This window comes from Melospiza georgiana, chromosome 3 (genome assembly GCF_028018845.1).
Source record: "Melospiza georgiana isolate bMelGeo1 chromosome 3, bMelGeo1.pri, whole genome shotgun sequence".
NCBI lineage: Eukaryota > Metazoa > Chordata > Aves > Passeriformes > Passerellidae > Melospiza > Melospiza georgiana.
This window is the reverse complement of record NC_080432.1, coordinates 92,403,515-92,425,891: the sequence shown is the minus strand read 5'-3', so window position 1 is coordinate 92,425,891 and position 22,377 is coordinate 92,403,515.

Sequence of the window (22,377 nt, the reverse complement as noted above, 5' to 3'; positions counted from 1 at the left end):
TCTGGGAACAGCTGCAAGGGGCTTTGAGCAGTGGTGTGGAAAGAGCCACATCCTTCCTGCAGCAAGAGCCAGAGCAGCAGCCAGCCCAGCACAGAGCCGGGCTGCAGTCAGCACTCTTGGTTAATCTCAACCTAAATCCCCCGGAATCCCTGCAGCAAACAGTGCCTGACAAACTCCTCTGATCAATCTGCCACAAAGGCCACTTATTACCTGAACTTCTGCCCAAAATTTCATCTCTTCCCATCATCCTGGCAGTTACCTAGGCTGTGAAATGGGGACTAAGTGCACTTTCCTTTTCAGGGGAAGAGGGACTTTAGGAAGGGGCAGGAATTTCAAGCCCAGGAGCTGTGTGAAAAGGACCACTGCTGTGGGGGGGCTCATGGGAAACCATAGACAGTCACCTTGTGATGTGCCATGATCCTGAGTGTCAGAACAGGGTGCAGATGGACAGCAACCCAGTTGTCCTGCAGTTCAAGGCCTGGCTGTCCCATGCACTGCTGCCACAAGCTCCAGAGCAATTGGAATTCATGCACACCTCATTCATCTTGCAATTTCCTCAAAGATCTGACAAAATTTTGGACAAAATTGCTTGAAAATAAAGAAGCTTTGCCTATATGTAGGTGCAGAAAATGTCATAAATAATTAGAGCTGACCAGAAACAAAATCACTGGGACCTTTTAATATTTTGCTCTAAATCAGGACATTTCTAAAATCCCAGGATCATAGAATCATAGAATGGTTTGGGGTGGAAGTGACTCTAAAGAACATGTCATTCCAAACCCCTTGCCATGGGCAGGGACACCTCCCACTGTATCAGGTTGCTCAGAGCTCCCTCCAGCCTGGCCTTGAACACTTCCAGGGATAAACACTTCCATCTACAACCTCCCTGGGCAACCTGTTTCAGTGCCTCACCACCATCACAGTGAAGAACTTCCTTCTATTATCTAATCTAAACCTACTTTCTTTTACTTTGAGTCTATTCCCCCTTGCCCTGTCACTACAAGTGCCTGTAAAAATGAGAAATTCTCAAATATTTGAATTATAAATATAAGAAATATAAACAGGCATTTTACATAGAAGTGAAATGCTTCCTTCCTTAACATGTTAATCTTTCAAAGAGGCCGAAAAAACCCCACTATTCACTTAATTTTTTTTTTTTAGTTTTTCCATAATAAATATAAATATTCTTTTTAGCCTGACATGCCATTTTAGAGAGAGGGTATTGAAACAAAGCAATCTGTTTCAAACACCATCACCATGCAGCCATCAGGCTAGGGACTGATCAGGCATCTTGTGTTCTGCACCTGCACAAATAGACATGTTCTGGGTTGGGTTTTGGTGGTGGGAAATCAAACCCCTTTAGCTGGTCAAGAAAGGATCATGGAGATATGAAATGGGCAGAGCTATGGCCAAAAGTTGAAAGGGCCTTGCCAGACTTGGTTTGGCAGCCTCAGGCTCTCACACAAAGTGTTCTGTGAGTGGAGATTCATCAAATCTTTTGTCATGAGAAAAGCTCTGCAGATGATTTGGGTATTCCAATTTTTATGCTTTTCTATGAACCAGTGCCTTGGAAAACAGATGGTTTTTCATGTAACTTCTTCAGTGAAGAACTCTCCGAATAAGAAAATCTAAATGTGAGAAACCCTCAAGGGCTGTAGGGTGCTGTCTCAAGTCCAATCAATTATTCCACCTTTTTAAGTTTTTCAGAATTTTTCATCTTCAGCATGGGACCATGAGCCACTACTTCTTATCATAGTCCACATATCATGGGAAATGGTGACTGGCTTCATGAGCAGCTTCTCACTGACCCAAATTCCCTACAGGAACACCTCAGGTAGATTGCAAATACCACACTAAACTACCAACACTCTACAATCAGAATAAGTTTCTGCTGCACCACAGAAAAGTGGTTTTGGAAGGCAGCACTTGAACATATTCTTAGATTTTAGAGACTGAAAGATTTTATGTCTGCTTTTTTGACTACTCATCCATCACAAGCCTTTAAATGGAAAAGCAAAGTTTACATTTTTTGTGAGAGCCCATTTTGCTCAAGTTTTGGGAATTCAAGCCCCTTCTGCAAGACATTCACCCTGGTCCTTGTTCCAAGCTCTCATTTCAAATTTAAAGAGGGATATGAATAACTCCCAACCACTGTCCTGAGCTTAGGAGAAGATGAAGAAGGAAGGAGAAAATTCTTGCCCAAGCAGTTATGAAAAGGGACATTTTGGCTGTTGTTCTCTTCTGTGTTCCCAAAGTAAATCTCGTCTCTTGACTGTCTGCTCATACACACCCTGGCAGTTCTACCTGACTGACACCATCTGTTATTCCCATGCTTGGGGAGGGAAATTAGTCTCTTCCATCTCTGTAAGAAACCATATAAAAACAAATGCTAAAAACGTAGCGGCTGTCTCTAATAAACTGCAACAGCTTAAACCAGTGATATTTACATCTTGAGCCGCATTAAATTTAGGCCCTGGGCAAATGAACAAATCCTTTTGCAAGATGTTGCAAATATTTGTTGACAATAAACACATGGCATGAGTATCCAGAATGTCTATGAGGAAGTGGTATTAAAACAATATTTCTGCAGATTACTGTTTATAATAAAGCCTTGGACACTTGCAGCTGAAGTATGTTTGCTACCTTGATGTAACTTATAGATTTATCCTAAAGCCTGAAATTCAGGGGGAAAAAAGTATTTAAAAAACCAAAAGCAAACAACAAACCAAGGTCTTAAATGTTTAAGCCAACAGAATAATAAGGTTTGGTTGTGGAGAGGAACTATGACTCTGAAAATTAACCACTCTCCCCCTTATAGGATTCCTTCTCTGCACTTCATCTTGTCATTTGGGATACATCATTGCTGTATTGTGTTGCTTTAGGTCAAACAGGTTTTTAACTAAACTGACAAAGAAGTGCAAATCCTTAAGGTGAACCTCCCAATATTAGTCATTTTTATTAGAATTAGCCAGCTGGATTTCATGAACTTGCTGAGAATCTTCAGAGTTTTTAATAAAATGGATACTGTAGTTACTGGTAGCTAAAAAAAAATTAATGAAATTAATGAAATTAATTAAATTTTAAATTAAAAATTAATTAAAAATTAAATTTAAAAAAACATTAAACCTTGAAATCTTAGATCTCATTCATAGAAAGTCTAGAGGGTGGTAACCTACAACAGCAGTTACTGATATTTCTACTTCCTCTGCTTTAAGGAGAAATATCTCCATATCTGTGAAAAAAAACAGTTTAGAAAACTCTAAAATTACATCCTACATAGCTTTATTTATAGGGTCTTTCATTCTAGCAAGAGTAGGCTGACACTGCAATAATAATGTCAGATGCTGTTTGCTTAATAAAATATCTCTCTGATTAGACTGTGGGAAGATATTCTGGCATTAAAACTATTAGACTGTGGTGGATTTCACTTAATTTAGGAATAAATTTCTCATAAGCATCTTATTTCTTCTTTCAGGCAGTAAAATCAAAATTAAACATATACTATTTTTTCTATAATCAAGGCATATTGTAAAGGACATCCCACACAACTCTTACTGTGACTCTGATCTTTTTCTTGCTTGCAGGGAACAATAACCTAATGCTTCTCCAGGAGACATCCTCTTAAAGAGACCTTGAATGTTTTTATGAGAAATCTGTTTCTATTCAGAGCTGTCAGATTAAATTCTCTGTTTCAAGACAGTGGTCTTCTGTTGGTGACTGGGGCTTTCCTGTTATTTTTTTTCCTACTACTTCCAAATAGTGGGGTAGTGTCAACATCTTTCTGAAAGTTCTCTGGCAAAAGTTTCCAAAATTCTAAATCACAATTCTACATGCAGTATCACACCCCGTAGATTTTATGCCACAGGGGAAGATCAAGACTTTAGGCCCTTCTGCCTGAAGATGTTTTTCACCTCTTCCGGATGAGGTATTACTTTCTATCCCAGAAACTGACTATAAAATATTAAATATCAGAGTTGTATCATATTTACCTTGATTTTATAGCAATATGTGTTACCTAGCAAGGTGCAGGGCAAAGGGGATTCATGACCCCAGTACCACTGATGTAGGATCAGTGTGCTAAGTGATTACCAGACTTGACATCTAAGTGTAACACAATTTGAAGGTCATTATCATGGTCTGTTACAACGGTGCCAACACAGACTTTAAAAAACACAGAAGTTATGAACAGACATTATGTTATCATTAGCAAGCAGTGTGGCTAAGAGATTTCTGTGAAGATTAAAGTGGTAAGTACTGTCCAGTCATAATTAACTCCAGTACTGCAGACAGTAAAGGTCAAAACTGAAATATCTGGCAGAGTTAGACACTGACTGCATGTTGCTGTGACATAATTCTGTCCATCTTACTACAGAGACGTCTTTATCACCACCAACAAAATAATTCAGTTAGAAAGGGAAAAAAATCTGCTGATTTCTACAATTTCTCTTGTATAAGAAGAGAGAAAATAGCTTCTCTAAGCCTAACACCATCACCACAGTGAACTTGTATCACCATACAAATGCTGTTCCATGACAGCAAACCTAAATTAATTGTTTTATATTCAGATGCTTCTCTGCTTATGTGTACAGGTGATTTTGTGCCTTAAAGATTGGTGGCACACTTCAAACAATACCTTCTCACTAAGCAAAGCCAGCACTGCCTCCAGACACAACCTCCTGCAAGCACTGGCAAAAGCACTGCAAGCACTCTGCAAAAGCAGAGATGGCAACTGCTTCATGTATGAAATTGAATCAGTCTTGAGCCTGCAGTTAAGCTTTCCTCTGAATACTGTGGAAGGAAAGACTCTTCCTTTAGCTGTTATTAATTGACATTATTTCTACAGTTCCGCTGCCATGCACCTTTTTCTTTGGCTTTCAGTTTACCAGTGAAACTACTGTCTAAACAGAGAGTACACATGAGGCAGGGGTTACCTGCCAGCCCCTTCCCTTTAGTGCCAATTACCTGCAGAAAATAGGGAACTATAAAACAGTGACCTAAAAGAACGACAGAGTATTTCAAGGAACAATACTGAAGATGCTATATCATAGCCTTAAGATATAAAGGTTTATTGTGGGAGCAGCTGGGTTTGCAACCTCAACTGGTTATCAAAATGTGCGAGGAGCTACTGTTTTAAACAATGTGTGTGCTCTCCTGCCATGCGGATGCCACGTCTATGCCCCACTTCCATAAAGAAAAGCATAAACAGTCTTGCAGGCTGCAAAACTATGGAGAACAGCCACCACTAATGAGGCTCTGTTTCTTTTGCTTTTCTGTGAAAAAAAGTCAGCAGGTATTTTCGTTCACAGGAATGAAAGAAAGGGATGAGGAAGATGCTGACTTCCAGACTCTGCAAATGCTCACAGAAATTACATGTCACTGCAGACCAGTGACAGATAATTTATTTATTGTCACTCTGTTGTGAAATCACCATATTAATTTTCCACCATTGTGGGAAGATCAGCTACTATGTATTCAGGTGGCCTTAAGTGTAGAAATAAGCTGCCTTTAGAGGTGAAATAAACTGTTCCTGAAAATGCTTATCATCTTGGTATATGAGAATCCATTAATACAGTGAAGGTGACATGAAGCTGGGAGGGATGAATTTTAGAAGACGTTTAGTTGAAAGTAATGGAAGGTAGGTACAAAATCTAATTGGACACCAATATGCTAAGAGTAGTTATTAATGGACCCACTTTTTAAATTGAGGGATTGATCAGGAAGCCTATTTTTATCAAGTTTGGGGCTACAGAAATCTGGCCCAGGTCCAGTTTCATTCAAAGTTTCATTTGTAACCTGGATGATGGACTAGGCAACATTTCTATTAAATTTACAGACAACATGAAAATGCAGAAGACTGAAAGGATATTGACTGACAGGATCAGAATTCAAAATGGTTTGGATTTGTAGGGAAAAAATTCAGAAGACATGAGAGGGAATTCAGAGCAAGTGATGGAAACCTATACACTTAGGCCATGCTTCCACAATCATGTGAGACCTGTGCATTGCTCAGTCGCCCACATTTACCACCTCACTTAGTGGCAGATACAATGTTTATCTTCTTAATTTCCAGCCTATTGCCCCACGAGCGGCATGCCGTGTTCACCTGTACCTTCAGCAGCAGCAGTAGGCTGGATATCTGCCTGGAAGCGGTCAGAGAGCTGTGTGAAGAGGATTGGAGCCACTCATCACACACATCACAAAGGGACAGTGCAATTGTATGGCTATCAGTGGTACTAAATCTGGGTCGCTGTAGTTCTGCCATCTGCAGGACTTCCCACCTACATTCCCATTCTTTTCTTCTTTTGTTACCGCTGCTTCTAATTCAACCACATGCTGAGACAGTTCAGGGGGCTGACAGCTGGCTGTGCCAAGAAAGTGATTATTTTTTTTTTGTCAGAGCAGCTCTCAGAGTCAGCTCACCCCATAATTCTGTGAGCTTGTGCAATGTGAGGGATGGTAACTGAGTGGGGCAGCAGGAGCTCAGCAGCTCAGATGTGACAGCTCCAGGGGCCATTGCACTGTAAACAGAGAGAAGCCAACTAAGGCTTTAGGAGGTCACAATGTGAATAAAGGGACTCCCCCTCTGAAATCATAGCTGTGGGATGAGCATTCATGGGTGGCTGGAGAAAATGTGCTTAATCACCTGAAGGCCAGAGGAATATTCCTTAAAGGGAAGAAAAATCTCAGACTAACTTAAAAAGGATTCTGCTTCTCTGCTGTCTCCTGCATGGAATTTGCAGGAGCAAAGAGGAGCAGATGGCACCAGACAGAGAGCAAGAAGCCCAAATGGAGCTCCGGTCACCACCTGTGCCTGCCACGGCTCGTTCACTCACCCGGGACAAATGGGAGGGGCAAATGGAGGTGAATGCCCTGACCCATTGTGCTGTGCACAATCCCTGACCACTGCTTGCTGGGCTGGGGAATTATACATGTGCTGGAGTGACAGCAGAAACAACTGTGCCCTGCAAATCTTGCTCCCAGTCTTTTCTAAGGTGTTATTCTTGCCCCCACCTGGACCCCAGACCTGGCACAGGGCTGGAAAGGCCTACATCCCCCAGGCTGAGGTTCACTGATTATATCCATCACCACGTTAATAATCCTCCAATTTACTCTTGCAACTCTCCTGCTTGGCAAAAGGGCAGACAACCCAGACCTGTTAAAATGTAACAGACTTTTAAAAAATGTAACAAAGGCTGAACTATGCAAAGACGGGGCAGGTCCGGCAGGCAGAGGGATGGTGGAGAGCTGGAAAGGTCAGAATCCCATCATGCGTCCTTGTGTGTCCTTCCCATCTAGCAACTCTTACACTCCACTGCTCCTCAACCAGAAGGATTTTTCAGTGCTAGAAGGAATCTTCTTGTCCTGGGAAATACAACAACTGCCACACGAAGGGCACAGATGCCATGGTGTGCTGGTGGAGGAAGCCGCAGGAGAGCAGAACGTGGCACTGAGTGCAGAGACCCCTCGGCCACTGGCACTACCACTCCATCATCTGCTCCCTCTCCAACAAAAACACATCTGAAGGTATCAGCACCTGGACAGAAACCATGAGGGAACAATAAAAGCAATTGGAGGTCTAGAAACACAAGGAAGGAATTGAAGAATAAAGGATATTTACCCTGTGGAGGAAAAACAAAGGGAAGCCTCATAATAGCCTTCAGAACTTGTTAGTAGAGAGGAGCAGAGCAGTAAATTACACTGTTTGCAGCAATCACACTCACTAAGTTTTTAGAATCTGGTCAGATAAGGTTTGTGAGGAAGTTGGTGATACAATCTTGGGATGAGTTGATGACCTGTGCCACCTCTGACTAAATTTTTATGATCTTATAATTTATACACATCATTGCATTTGCATCCTAGGGCAAACAAAGCAATAAAGAGATTTATTAGATATGAAAGAGAATTACCAGAATTTGGTTAAGAATATTGCTGCAATCAGAGTCCCCTCTTAGCACACTGAAAGGATTCTGCTTAGAAATCAGAGGCCCAGATAACTCTGCAATCCATACTCCCAACATCATTCCTCTTCAGTCTTCAAGTTATCATTCAATTTCTCTTTTATTTACCTTTATTATAATTTCCTTGAATTAATTTAACTCAAATAAAAATAATTGCTCATATTTACCAAAATCAGAAGAATTTAATAAGTTGTGCTTTTGTATATATTATATGTTGTCCCCTATTTGAGCACTATTCTGTGGATTTAGGACTGCTAAATAATATTAAGTTCTTTATCCAGTTCTCCTTGAGTCCTTCAGTGTGTTGCGCTAACAAGTACACTCTGGGAAAATGCTTCTGGAATCACCTCCTCTCTTTTAAGACAACATCAGAATGGTTATAGCAATTATTTTGTCAACCAAACCTATTTTATTGAACTACATGCATGATCTGATTTGAAATAATAATGAAACAGAGGATCAGCACAGGAATTCTTTCAACTATTTGTACTCCTCAGTTAAATTCCTCCATGAAAATAGTAATTTTGCTGAGCTTTTCCACTTTTTACTGTCCTTTAGCAGCTAGGTTGTCCTTTTACTCATGCATTTGTGTAGCTGAATCTCATTGTTTGTGTCATTTCAGCTGCTTGGATGTGCTCATGCAGTGCTACAAGGAGAGAAGCCTGGAAGCAGTGCCTGGTGTGTCCCAAAGGACAGGCTGAAATGTCATTTAGTGCTCTGCTATTGCTTACACTCCAGTGCTGAATGACAATGTAAAATACAAGCTGTCATCATCTGATTCCAGATTTTCTGGTGGTAAAATGAGTCCTGGAAGAATAGACATCCTGGTACACTGCAGGTTTATTCTGGATCCTCTTAATAAATCCTATCTCCAGTTTCCAAACACACACTCTTGTTGCCTTGTCATTTAAAAGGTTGACCAGTTTACTGGGTTCTAGGGGGGTTGTGCCAGGGAGAAGGGGGAGCTGATTTGAGAGCAATTGCTCTGATTCTTCCCTTTATTTCCAAACAGATTCTTTTATTCTAAACATAAGAAAAATCAAAACAACGGTATAGTTCTATAGCTCACATCCTCAAATCTTTCTCATTCAAAATCTGATTAAAAATCCCTTCTTCTTTCTCAGTTTTTTCTCAGATCACCAGACTTCTGTGGGTGTGCAATATCTATCCCATATTTATTTATTTGTTTGTTTGTTTGTTTGTTTATCTAAGTCATGGTTCTGCCTCCTTTTGTAAAGACAAACCAGAAAGAATGAAACAATACCCAACAAATTCCTCTGTATATAGATGTGTTTTCTTTTGGATGAAGCCAGCTGGTGCTTCAGTTGCTTTTTTGACATGGAAGTGTTTAGTATCTTCTTAATCTTAAATGAGGAATCCTATACATAACTGTATACTCATCCTTGATGAATGCCCTGATAAATTCTGATTTTTTATTGCAATATAGGAATTTGGGCCAAGTGGAGAAAAATATCATAAAGCAATCATTTTATTTTTCATGTGAATTTTGCAGAGGTTTCAAATATGCTTAAATTAGCTTTGTAGACTGTACTTCCTTGGCCTTTGTCTTCTCTTCTGTTTATTTATGCTATTTTAGCCCCTCCAGCAATATTCAATAAATAACAATCTCCTTTCTGTTAAAACTGCCATTGGATAATGTTTGTTTCAATGCATATTTCCTATAGTTTTAGCTGAAAATCACCATTACTACAAGCCTGAGGAAGCTTAATTCAATAGGTTGATAGTGCAGGCTAGTGCTTAAGAACTGATGTCCCAGAAATGAGGAAAATGAAAGCAAACACATCTACAGTTTGGCTATGTTTCTATACAATCCTGCATAAAGTGAAAGTCAAAGGATTTATTGTTTCTATTACATGTTACATATCAAAATACACTCGATGTGTTAGCAGTTTTGATAAGCATATGACAGATGGAGCCAACAGAAGTATATTTCCCTTTGTTACTGAGTCCATAAGCCTGATTCAGCTTCAGGCTGATTTCCAGTCTCAATAGACATCCAGTGCTAGTGGAAGAAAGGATAACTGCATGCTTTTCCAACAGAAAACTCATCAGAAAGGAGAGACATCTCGGGATTTTTGAGATGGAAAAAATTAGTATGTCCTGCCCATTCAAAAGCCAGAAGATTTTTTTAGTATTCACTGTGCAGAATTCTTTTTTTTTTTTTTTCAGACTGAAAACAAAAGTGCATTGAGAAATTTTATCCTAGAATGACTGTAGCATGCAATGTCTTGGCTACCTGTGACAAGAGCAGCTTACAAAATGAGCTTCTAGACAGATATTTAGTGTTACTCTGGTACCTTTACTATTCTACTCATGCAGGCATCCCTCCTCATTGCAGTTTTACTGCTGCATCCCCACAGTCACACCAGCAAGTTCATGTTCTTCCTTTGAAACAACACACTTTGCTGGATGTACTTGTCTCATCTGAAAAGTTTTAAATCATCCTGAGACCTCTTTAACAAGACAAACCCTAAAACATGGTCTTTGTTTAAAGCTTTGCTGGCAAGCTCCTCATGAGACATACAGTAAATTCACTCAAATGAAAACCAGGTCATCCCACTGCACCTTGCCACTGAATCATTGCATACCTCCCTTTCCTGGGCTTCAGATGCAAGTACTGGGTTTTGTCACTCCATTGCATTTTAGCTGTTTTCCTTTAATAAAGGCAGTCCAAAACATCACCAAATCTAAGTTTTCCACTTTTTCTGTTGCTAAGTTTTATAAAATCTCGGCATAAATGAAAACTTTGTTATAAAATGAGGTCAGTGCAGGATTGCTACATGAGGTCACTGAAGAGCTCATAGAGCATGTGTTACACAATGCCAGCAAGTCAAAGTGAGCTATCAGGAACAAACCCTGACAATGGCAACAGAAGTCATAATGATGTGTAGCTGCCTCGCAGTTGCTCGAAGTTTTCCACAAACTTGCACTTGTCATGCAAATAGAAAGTCAGAACCTGCTAACAATAGTGTATGAAAACAACACATTGTTTTGCAACAAACAGGCATTATGTTAATGCACAAAGCCTAAACACTCTTTAGGACTAGATAATTATCCCCCTTGTACTTCTGGAAAGGCAGAATTGCACAAGGGAGAACTGAATTAGCTCAGACGTGGTCAAATAGTGGTCTGAGACCTCAGTGCCTCTGGGTATGTTTTATTGTTGCTGTAAAACAATGATAATTTGTGGTAGCTAGAGACAGAACTTTTCTTCTTCAAACTCCTATAACACTGCTTTAATTCTCTTTTCCAGAGTTTTCGGGACAGTGCGTGCAGTCTATAGCAGAGCTGAGCTAGCATCACACAGCAGCAGGGAAAAACAGCATTAAAACACGTCATGGATGTGGGCTGTCTCAGGGAACTCCGAATGAGGATACAGGGAGATCAAGCACCAGCAAGAGGTCATTTTATGTAAACAGAAGTGGAGAGCACTAAATTTAGTCAGCTGATTATTTATTTCATATTACTTTTGCTTGAACATTTGCCTGTGGAATAAAAAAAATGCTAATGTGACTCCATGGATATTCTTGAGAGCATAATAAATTTGTAGAATAGATAGATAAGCTCATTGAAATCAATACTCTGGACCATGCTGAAAATAGCACTCAGGACAATACCACTTAGACATTAGAGATATTACAATAATTGGTTTCATGTAAAACAGATAGCTAAAGACATTGGATTAGTTCCCAGGAGTGTACTAGACTACATCATTGAAGATGGGTTCTTTAATTGAATGCATATAGGAATAGATATAACAGCTTGAGCCATACACAGTATGTCACAAACCTTAACATTTATGGCTACATTTCATTTTGCGCACCATCCCATCCCCATAAAGTAGCTCGTTTCAAATTTAAAGGTACAGAATCCAATATATTTGCTTAAGAGATATTTTATATTCTTTGAGGAAGCAGACACATCCTCCTGCTTTTTACTGAAAACAATCAAGTACAGTCCTGGAGCAATATAAATAATAAATCTCTCTCTTACACATTTATAAAGGCTCCATCAGTATGATACATATTTAACATACAAGCACTTCATATTTCATTATATATGTATGTGAAAATTAACTCCTCTTTCTAGGTTTCCATAAACTTTCCTGTATAAAATAAAATATGGGCTGTGTATTTCTATATTCCTTTTTTTTCTTTACATTTTTTTTGTTTTGTTTACCTTTTTTTTGTACATTTATAGAAGCTGAAAAACAGCTTGCAGCTATGCTTATCCTGTTCCTACATCTTAATTTTTTTAAAAGGACCTGCCAATATCTAGACTGTTTTTTTGTTTAAGTGCAGGAAACTAAAAATTTTCATTGGTAGGGTGTACCTACACTGTTCTGATTTTGCAGTTGTTCATGTGAAAAAGTAAAAACAGAACAACTCAAGCCATAAGGATCGCATATCAATCTGGGCAAATAATCAGACATCCTGCATTAAAGAACTTCCTCATTTATATATATATGTATTTTTTTTTTAACATATGTATTGTAAACCAAATCTCTACCTTCGGCCAAAACCAGCTGTGCACTGTAGTGGCTCTCTTATGAGCATTATCACAAGACAATAGCTTTGGAAAAAGAGTGTTGTGCTGTCTGTGAGTGTAAAGATAATGAAAATATGTGAATGGAAATCATGTGATTTCCTTGGAATGCTATATCAAACCTCTTGATTGACGGTCATAAATTGCTTTGCAATTACTGCACTAATTCTTTTCCCTGGTTAGAGATGAAACAATGTAGTATTTACTCAACAAGTTTTCTAACACTTAAAAATGTGTCAGAAGAAGTCTGAGCTGCCTTCATAATAACATATGTACTTTGAAGCATATACTGGAATTTTTTATAAGTTTTTGCAGAATTTATCATTCTCCTACAGGACAAAACTAGATTGTAAACCCATAAATATCAAATTAGGTTGCTTGCAGTTTACACCAGAGTAGCCTCATTTCAGAGATGCTCAGAAACCACAGGAGGGAGTGGATTGCATCAGCTCTCAGGCCCGTGAAGATACTTTCCATAACTTGCCATTCATGCAGGCAGCAATTGTGAAGCAAATCCTCTTCTCAGCTTACTTTGACCCATATGGACAGTCTGGTTCTGTGGAGCCAGATTTCCTTCCTGAGCTGCTACTTGGGATGCTAATGCAGAGGAATTAAGGGGCTGCCTTAAGGCTCCTTACATGCATCACAGTAAGAAAGTGCCCTGCATCCAAGCACTACTGCATTTGAATTCTTAATGGCAAGTCAGTTATTGGTGTTTATTTCTTTGTTTCCTTCATACAACATTGTAAATGTTTATGTTAGCATAAAGGCAGGATTAAAAAAATTATTTTTAATCATCTACACACCAAGCAACACGCTGGCATGTGATTTGTTTCACTTCATTGATAATATGCTCAGAGCCTTTTGTGCTGAGGCATGAAAAGTTAATTACTTGCAGCACAGGGTATTTATTACATATCCTTGGGTTCTAAGTGTTACTATTTTCTGGATGGACTATTTAAATGCATTTTTGAGGTAGCAATATTTTTTGTTATTGTTATTTTAATGCAATTCACGATTATGTAAATTTTTCATCCTTTCTGGACTTTACCAAAGGATTATTCTCTCTTTTTCCTTTATGTACCAATGACACATTCTTTTAGCCACTGAGAACTGTGTGCTCATTACTACTTTTCACTATATTTTAAATATTGGATAGTGACACCAGAAGAAAGACTGTCAGATACCTTAAGAGAAGTGAGTGTAACTCAGTTCAAGCACAAATAATGCTGATGTAAAAGGACTGAGCTTTGTGGCATCCAAAAGTCTGTACATTTCTACTGAAGTTCGTCACTGTCTGCCACTAATCCTACAAAGCTCAGTAGGGATCAGCTGCTGATAACACCAATGAAAGGGGGTCTTTGTTACAGCTCTCTGGGTTTTTGTACATATTGAAGACCTTGTGAGCCTCATTCAGATTGTCTGTTACTTAGCAAACATTAACAGTGTGTATAATGCAGTGCTTCAGACAAATCTGTATTTTCTCAGGCTTTTTTGTGTTATTTCCATTTATCACAAATGTTTTATATACAATTCATGCTTATGATTTAATTCTCTATCCACAATAAATGCTTCATAAATAAACAGTTGATTTTTTGGGGCTTCTTTTCAGTGGCAAAATAATGATTGCATGGATAAAGTTCAAAGCTAGAATATTTCGCCTGTGGTGGACTTATTATTACCATCATAAAAGTTGTCTTCAAAGAGTTAAAGCTGGTTAGTTAGTTATCCCAATTCTCCCTGTTTAATGAAATTATTTTGTTTCCTTAAACTGTGTTTAATAAGTAATAAGGAAGACTGGAAAATTAACACACATCTTGCTGTGTTGATTTAGGTTTAGTTCATTCTGTTTTCTCTCTGAAGTCTAAAAGCCTTTAGGTGCTAGCTAATCTATTCATTTCTGACATGCACATCTTTCTACTGCCTAAGCGCCTGTGCTGTTCTTGAAGCAGCCTCAGAGATTATTTAAATCCACATGCTTTGCTTTTTCACCTGCTCACCATTTCCCACATACTTTTCTTCTGTACTTAAAAACACTATGATTGTACTCTAAGAAACCCCATTGCCATATTAGGTCTAACTTAACATGACCACATTATCCAAGGACAGTTCCTACATCCATTGTCCTGCAACTGCAGGAATACTGCTAGATCTCCCCTCAAGTTCTGAAAGTGCCTGGCAGCAATTCCATACTCAGGACTGCATTTTAAAATGGAGAGCTACTAGTGTTGGGGGGCAATGACTCAGGTTGTGCATAAACAGGTAAGATGCAAGCAAAGTTAAGACTATGGTAAGTGTGATGAGAGCAGACTGCAGAGTTATTTTTAGATGGCAGTGCAGGAAATAAAATGATGTGCTTAAAACCCACAAAATGCTAAATTCAAACCTATAAAGTGCAGAGTCATTGTGACTGGAGCAGCCATATTAGCAAAGTGAGGGACCAAGGCTGGTGAAAAGGCTGGAAGGCACATCCTGCACAGAGTGGCTGAGGACACTGGCTTTGCCTAGTTTGGAGCAAAGGCAGCTGAGGGTGAAGCTTTAAATCTTCCTGAGGAATGAACATGGGGAGAGAGGGAGGTACTGAGCTCTTCTCCCCAGGATGCAGTGACAGGACATATGGGAATGGTTCCAAGCTGCACTAGGGGAGGTTCAGACAAGACATCATGAAGCATTTCTGAGGTTGGTCAGACACTGGAACTGGCTTCCTTAAGGGACAATGCTCTGCACCTGTTGGTGTTTAAGAGGTGTTTGGACACCAACCTTAACAACATCTAATGTTGGTCAGCCCTGGAGCTCGGGCACTTGGAGAGATGGTCACCGTGGGTTCCCTCCAGCTGAAACACTCAATTCCAGTCTATCCATATAGTCACAGTGCCATGCTATACAAACTATGTCTTCTCAGTACAACTTCTCCACTGAATCCTTCTGCCTGAGCCTCCTTAGGCAGGGGTTGGCCCAAGAGCTGTACAGTCTCTGTAGTGTCTTTCCCTACCACTCAGAGCAGCTATGAACAGTTCCCACAGGAGGATGCCGGCCTTTTGTAAGCCTGGAATGCCAAGTAGCTAAGTACAAGTGTCAGTAGTTTCCATAGTCCAGAACACCTCTGGACTATGATCTTCAGGCAAAATTCAAGAGCAGAACCACCACTCCGAAAAGAGTTTCTTTCTGTACTGTCTGGGACCTGCCATGTCCCCTGCCACCAAGAAATTGTCCCTCCAAACTAATTTCTTACCATTGCTATGGATTCCAGGTCATCATATGCAGGCAAGCAAAAAATGTAGCAAAGTATAGCCCCTGAAAGGCATCCAAGTTTATATAATCATAGAATAGGTTTGGGCTGGAGAAGATGTTAAAGATCATCCAGTTCTGATGCCCCTGACAAGGGCAGGGACACCTCCCACTACAGCATGTTGCTTTAATTCATCGCTGCCAGATATTCCCATTCAAGGCAATTGATATTGCATATTTTTGAATAAGTGAGGACTTTACCATACAAGGATAGAAGATGCCAGGCTTGCAGGCTTACTTTTGTTTCTAAATGTATTCTTCACTTTAAAGGTCATCATATTTTATTTAGCAGGCATTCATGAAGTGCTTGATCTCATATGCTACACACTTGATGGCAAGCCTGACTCTGGGAAAAAAAATAGATTTATGTTCTTTTGTTTAAATTCTACTTTGTTTTGAGCCATAAGTTTCCCCTTATTACAACGGGGAAACTTTGAATTGCTATGCATTTTTTCCATGTTAAAGCCAGGTGAACTTCAGTCTTAGTTGTCTTTTTTAGACAGTCTTTGTCTACTGAATTTAATTTCTTAGAATTTTGTAGTATTCTAAGTAGCTTTTTGAAGCCAGACCAATTTCAAGATTCTAAATTCCAGTGGGGCAATGGAGCACTGCTGTCTTCTGAACTGAGTTTCAGGAATTGGTCCTTTACAGCAAATTTATGAGAGGAATAAAGGTGCTTTGTGTTTGACAACAATACAGGCTTTTCTTTCTTTCTAAAAATTCTTGAATCTGAGAACATTCCTCATCTTGCCCATTTTGTGCCCATGGGAACTAATGTCTCTTCATTCCTAAACACGATCCTGTTGTCTTCCATGTGAGTGCTGTCACCTGAAACTTTGCTGATTCTGGCATGGAATTGTAATTCTTTAATTTCTCAGACGAGAAATCACCTTATCTCAAGCTATACATCAGGGATGTGACACAACAGAGCAGTGCATTGAATATGGTCTGGTGAGTGCAAAAGTGGCCCACAGACTTCTGGCCTTGCCTATTTTCATTGGTGATCTGGAGCTGTAGGATCAGAATAAGATCAAAAGGCCATGTCTGTGTAAGGGTAGCTCCATTGTGTAGTCTTTAGACACAGCTGAGCTACTGACAGGAATGATGACAGGTTCAGCATGACCTGAGGCTTGAGAAGCGACCCTTCAGCATGTGCTTCTTGTGAACATTGTGACTGCAGGAGAATTTACAACTGCCTGGGTGCTAGAAAGACTGAGTTTCCTCTGCAGATGTTACTCTCCTCCCCTTGTGTCAACAGGCTGGTTTATGGCCCAGCGCAGAGACTGAATGGCTGTGGTAGCTTGGGATGGTGACACAGGGTGAGAGAGCAGCCCAGCCAGGGGAAACACAAGCTGGGCAGATGAATGTCAGAAGAACCTCTCTGGGACTCTAGCAAGGTAACTGCAGGAGTCAGTCTCCCTGAGGGCTTCCCCTCTACCCCTCCATGTGCATTCCTGAGGTAGCCCAGGGGCCTGAGGCTTCATCCTCAGCACAGCACAGCCTGAGGCTCCGTGAGAGGGGCGGCACTGCTCGAGGGCATCCTGAAAGGTAACACTCAGCAGTGCTCACATTCATCCAGGGCATACCTCACAAATACCATGACCCTAAGATATTAATATTGAATTTAAATTAAAACATGTGGTGTAGCTCTGCCAAATCACAGTAAGCAAAATTCTGGTTACACTGGAAGATGTTACAGACTCAGTCCTGCCCAGTTTTACCCTTGGAGCAGCATGCTCCCCCACTGCTGGTTTAAATAATATCTTTGGGGAACTTTGAGGGAAATAGAAAAAAATGCCAACACTCTACTCCATGTTTTCCATCTTGCTTTCATCTACACACTACTATTTCAATTACAGGTGAAATCGTTACTATTAGTGCTAGCCAAAATAAATCTTTTTAAATTCTTCACAAAAGTCTGAGAGCAATGCAAAGATACATGATGTAAAATGTAGTAAGGGTGGGAAAAGCATACAATCACATGTGCTTAAACCAGATTTTCAAGTAGGCACTTCCAAATGCAAAAGGACCTGAAAAAAGCATACTTTTCTCAACTAACTTTTTTAATTTGCAGAATTTGCACTAATTTGTAGAAATAAATCTCTGGAAATAGTCCTATGAGGCCAAATAAATTTTCAAATAGGAATTATTTTCAAGTTAATTCTAAAAGAGCAGACACACATGCTATTCTAAAGCTGCTACATATTGTAATTGTTATCATTAAAACATGAGTTACACCTCCAAAATCATACCAAAGACTTTAAAATAACCAGGTATTTTCTCTTCTGGGGATTAATACATTTAGAAATCACGAGAAATCTTTCTCCTAAACTGTGGTAACAAATTTTCAAAAGTGGAAGCTGTTTTGAAAGTGTTTCTTTGAACAATCAACATCTGGGATTGATACTTCACGGGAAGAATGTAAGAATTGGGATGAAACAGCAGAATCCACTAATAAGGCTCACCACAAAGTGTTTTACTAAGCTGCTATGAATTATATGTACTAAAGAAATTTCCTAAGTTTACCATCCACCTGCCTGAAAATTGTCACCCAATAATTAGCAGCTGCCAGACTACATTCATTTGCATGCCTATTTTTAAAGTTCAAAGATAAGTGATGACGCTAGTGAGATTTTCTATGGACCATCTTCTTGTTGTGTTCCCTCAAAACACCCTTCATAGAATTAACAAATATACCTCAGAATCATTATAAGTACTGAGTGTACACAAAGAAGGCCAAGAAAAGGTATTTCCTCTAACTATCTAAAGCTACCAAAGAAAGAAATTCTGTGAAAAACCATTGACATAAAATAAAGATAGAGCAAACACAAACAATCTGTCATGGAGATGGATAGTGGTTGGCAATAATGACACAACTGCTGTGGGTTAAAAAATAAAAGCCTTACACATTTTGGGTCCTATCCTAGGCACCCTATGCTTGAGGGATCATCATATTCTAACCAGATCATCATGTTCTTTCCCTACTATTCTCAAAAGTCCATTAGCATGTCCTCTCATTAAACAGACATTAATTTTTCCTCTGATCCATGACATTTACCTCCGACTCTGACATGTTAAATTTCAAGGACACAAAGTCTTTTGTGCTTTCTTTGATGTTGACCCTTATTCTTGCAATAATTCCCCCTTAAACACACCAATCTATCACATAATCCTTCTAGAAAATCCTACCTAAAATGTCTAAAGAAACATTTGGGCAACAGTGTGTGAAGATCATAGACTGTAATACAGACCAATAATGGTCCAGTATTTCCTTATATTAACTCAATTGCCTTTCATTAGCTAATTTTAGATATCAAGATCTCCAGAGGCTGCCTTATTGTTCTGTTTCTATAGCACCTGGTCCTCAGTTTGAGTTCTCACTAGCAGTGAAGCAAATAAAGATTTTGACATAAAGATAAGATTTCTAAAGGCTCAAAAGCAACCATACAAATAAACAAAAACATAAGAAAATCAGTTATTTTTAAATCTGTCTTACTATTTTGAAGATGACATGTTTTTAACAACACTGACTGATGTAACCATTAATGCTGTTTTGAAGTCAGTGATGGGAGAAATGTTTGTACAAATCAAGTATTCTGACTAATGGAGCTGTAGTTGGTGTGTATCCAGCAGATTAGAAGCTTTTCAGCAATGTGCAGAGCATGAATATTTGGAAAATATTTTTGTTTATTTCTCTTTAGTAGAAGACCTCTGACTGAGTGAGTGGGTCAAAGAGGGTACTGGCATTTTATCAAGGGAGGGAGGGAGGGTCCAAAACCAGAACAGGAGCAGCCATGGTGAGGAAGCAAGCAGGAAAACCTAGAGGCAAAACAGTAGTACCCCATTCTGCACAAGCAAGCTTTGTTCACAGCTGTCTCCTTATCAAGGCATTCCAGTTCAATACTTATTCACAGGTTCAAAGAATGGGATGTTGAAATTAAGTATCACTCTTAAATACCTAAAGGCCAGACTATAGGGTTAGATGAGCCTGAGCATGACATTGGGACCAGGAAGTCTAATAATACTCTTGAATATAACAATAAAGAAGTAGAGAAGCAGGAGAATAATTTATTGAGGTGTTAGAATGGTAAAAATGATGGAAGGGCTGAGAAAACAGCCTTTCAGTGAGAGACACAGGACTTGCACACACTAATAAAAGTGTTACTGCAGAGTAATGAGGTGCCATGTGTCAGCTGACTCACAGTCACCACCTGGATACTCAGTCTGGGTTTGTGGCCAATGCAAAGCAATTCAAATTAACTCTGCCGTCTTTAAAAGAGGGGAATTGTTCAGTTTAGTTTATCAATAAATAAGCTGGGAAATTATTTCATGCCTGTGTACAAGAATGCTTACAAGTAGAAAAGCCTGAGTACCAAATAGTTCTTTAACTACTGAAAAATTGGAATAATAGCTGTAGATGCAATTAGCTGATGTCCTAAAACATAATAGAGGCAGGGAATTCTCTGAACTGTTGAGTCTTGATGTCAAGTCTAAACAATTTCTAGAAGGTCTACCCAAGCACAAGTTTTTAGCTTCATAAAGAGAAGAGCTGAGGCAAATGCAAAAGTCTGTCAAGCAAAAAGGCCTTGCAGCTTCATTGAGACGGCAAATTTTTGAAGCTGTTTAAGTTAAAGAGAGAAGATCAGATACCACTGCAATCATGTAGCCTAACCTGCTGTAAAAAAGAGAATCTGTAGAACTCAAAGACTCATTGCATGATGGTACTGTCTGTCCTGTTTTCAGCTGGGAGAGAGTTAATCTCCATCTTCACAGATGGCACAATCCTGTGTTTGGAATTTAGTATGACAATAATGTTGATATCACACCAATCTAGTTGTAGCTAAGTAGTGCTTACTCTAAATCGAGGACTTTCCATGTTCCCGTGCTCTGCCTGCAAGCAGGTACACGAGAAGCCAGGAAAGTGCATAAGTGGGACAGCTGATGTGACCAGGCCAAGGGGACATTCTGGACCATTGAATGTTATATTCAGCACATAAACTGGGGTTGGCTGGGGGCATCAGCCATGGCTCGGTGATGGGACAGGTACTGGCCAGCAGCTGGTGAGCATTGTCCCATGTATCACTTGTTCCTCTTCAGTTTTACTCCTTTCTCTCACTCCTTCCCAATAAAATTACTATTATAATCATTATTATAATATTTTGTTTCCATTATTAAACTGTTCTTACTTCATCCTACAAGTTTTTCCTTTATTTTTTGATTCTCCTTTCCACTGGGCAGAGCAGCAGTCATGAGTGTCTGTGTGTACTTTGTTGCTTTGTACTGGACTGGAGTCAAACCATGACACCATCTCAGTTGCATATACTCCAATATCAAACTGTGGATGCAACCACTAGAGGCTGCATTATTATGTTGCAGATTTGCACAATATATCTGACAGAAGAGCTGCTTCAGAAAGTCAAAGTCTAGGAGTATTTGCCTTTCAGATCCCAAGTTTTTCACCCCTTCAAAAATAAATACGCTACACTGGAAGATATGGTAGGCAGTTTAAGAATGCTAGTGTTTACTAAGCTTGGGTAATAGTGTGATAAGTGTTGCTTTAAAAGTACCACCATCAGCTAATGCAAAAATGAAAATTTAAGATCACACATTTTTAGCAAGAATTAATATTTATACTCAACTATATTTATTTATTATGTGATGTACAAATACAGACAAGAAATTTAATGCATTAGCAGCAGAACAATGTATACCTTTATATGCTGTAGTAATCATACCCAAGTATTAACAAGGAGAGGAGCAATGACAACAGTGGTGACTTTCATTGGAGAAAATAAGGAATGATTAGGATAGAAAAACTACTAAGAGTTAAAAAACTGAAGGAACATGCAGATAGACCCTGCAATTCATTAATCTGATTTACTACAACCAGTAAAAGAAATAAATAAATATAAGTTGAAACTGGCTGACAAGATTTATTATTTATGCTAAAGGATCTAGCAAGGATTGCAAAGGGCAGTAATATCTGGGCAGGCTTACAGTTATTTATTTGGACGTTTTACAAATGGCAGCAAAAGAGTACCTGCTTACTCATCTGAATTCCCCGAAGAGTTTTAAAACAGAGTAATAAAGAATCACTTATAGAAAGCTAATAACTATCACCAGAGGGGAGTGAAAGAGCCACAGGAGAGTTTCTGGGCCAAAATACAGACTTCTGAAGCTTTCTGCAGGAATCAGCGAGAAGTCCTAAGGGCTTTGAGGCCAAAAGAAACCCCTGCCATGGATCACATCCCTGTATTCCCAATGCAAGCAACACCATGCTCGTTCAGTGACACCTTGCCAGTGTCCCTTCTGCTGCATCAGTCACAAATGCCACAGCTCCGGCTGAGTTTCACCCCTTTTTGCCTTGAGTGATCCTTGTGGCTTTATACTGAAGAACAAAGCACCTCCTCTGATAGCAACCTTTCCTTGAGTACAGAAAAAGCTTTTTAAGAATTTAGATTGAAACGTTACTTAGCCTAAAATTATTTTTGCACGGACCTCTTGGGAACGACAACATTTCTCTTTAGCTCCCTCTAAACTAGACAACGAATTCGTAAAACAGATT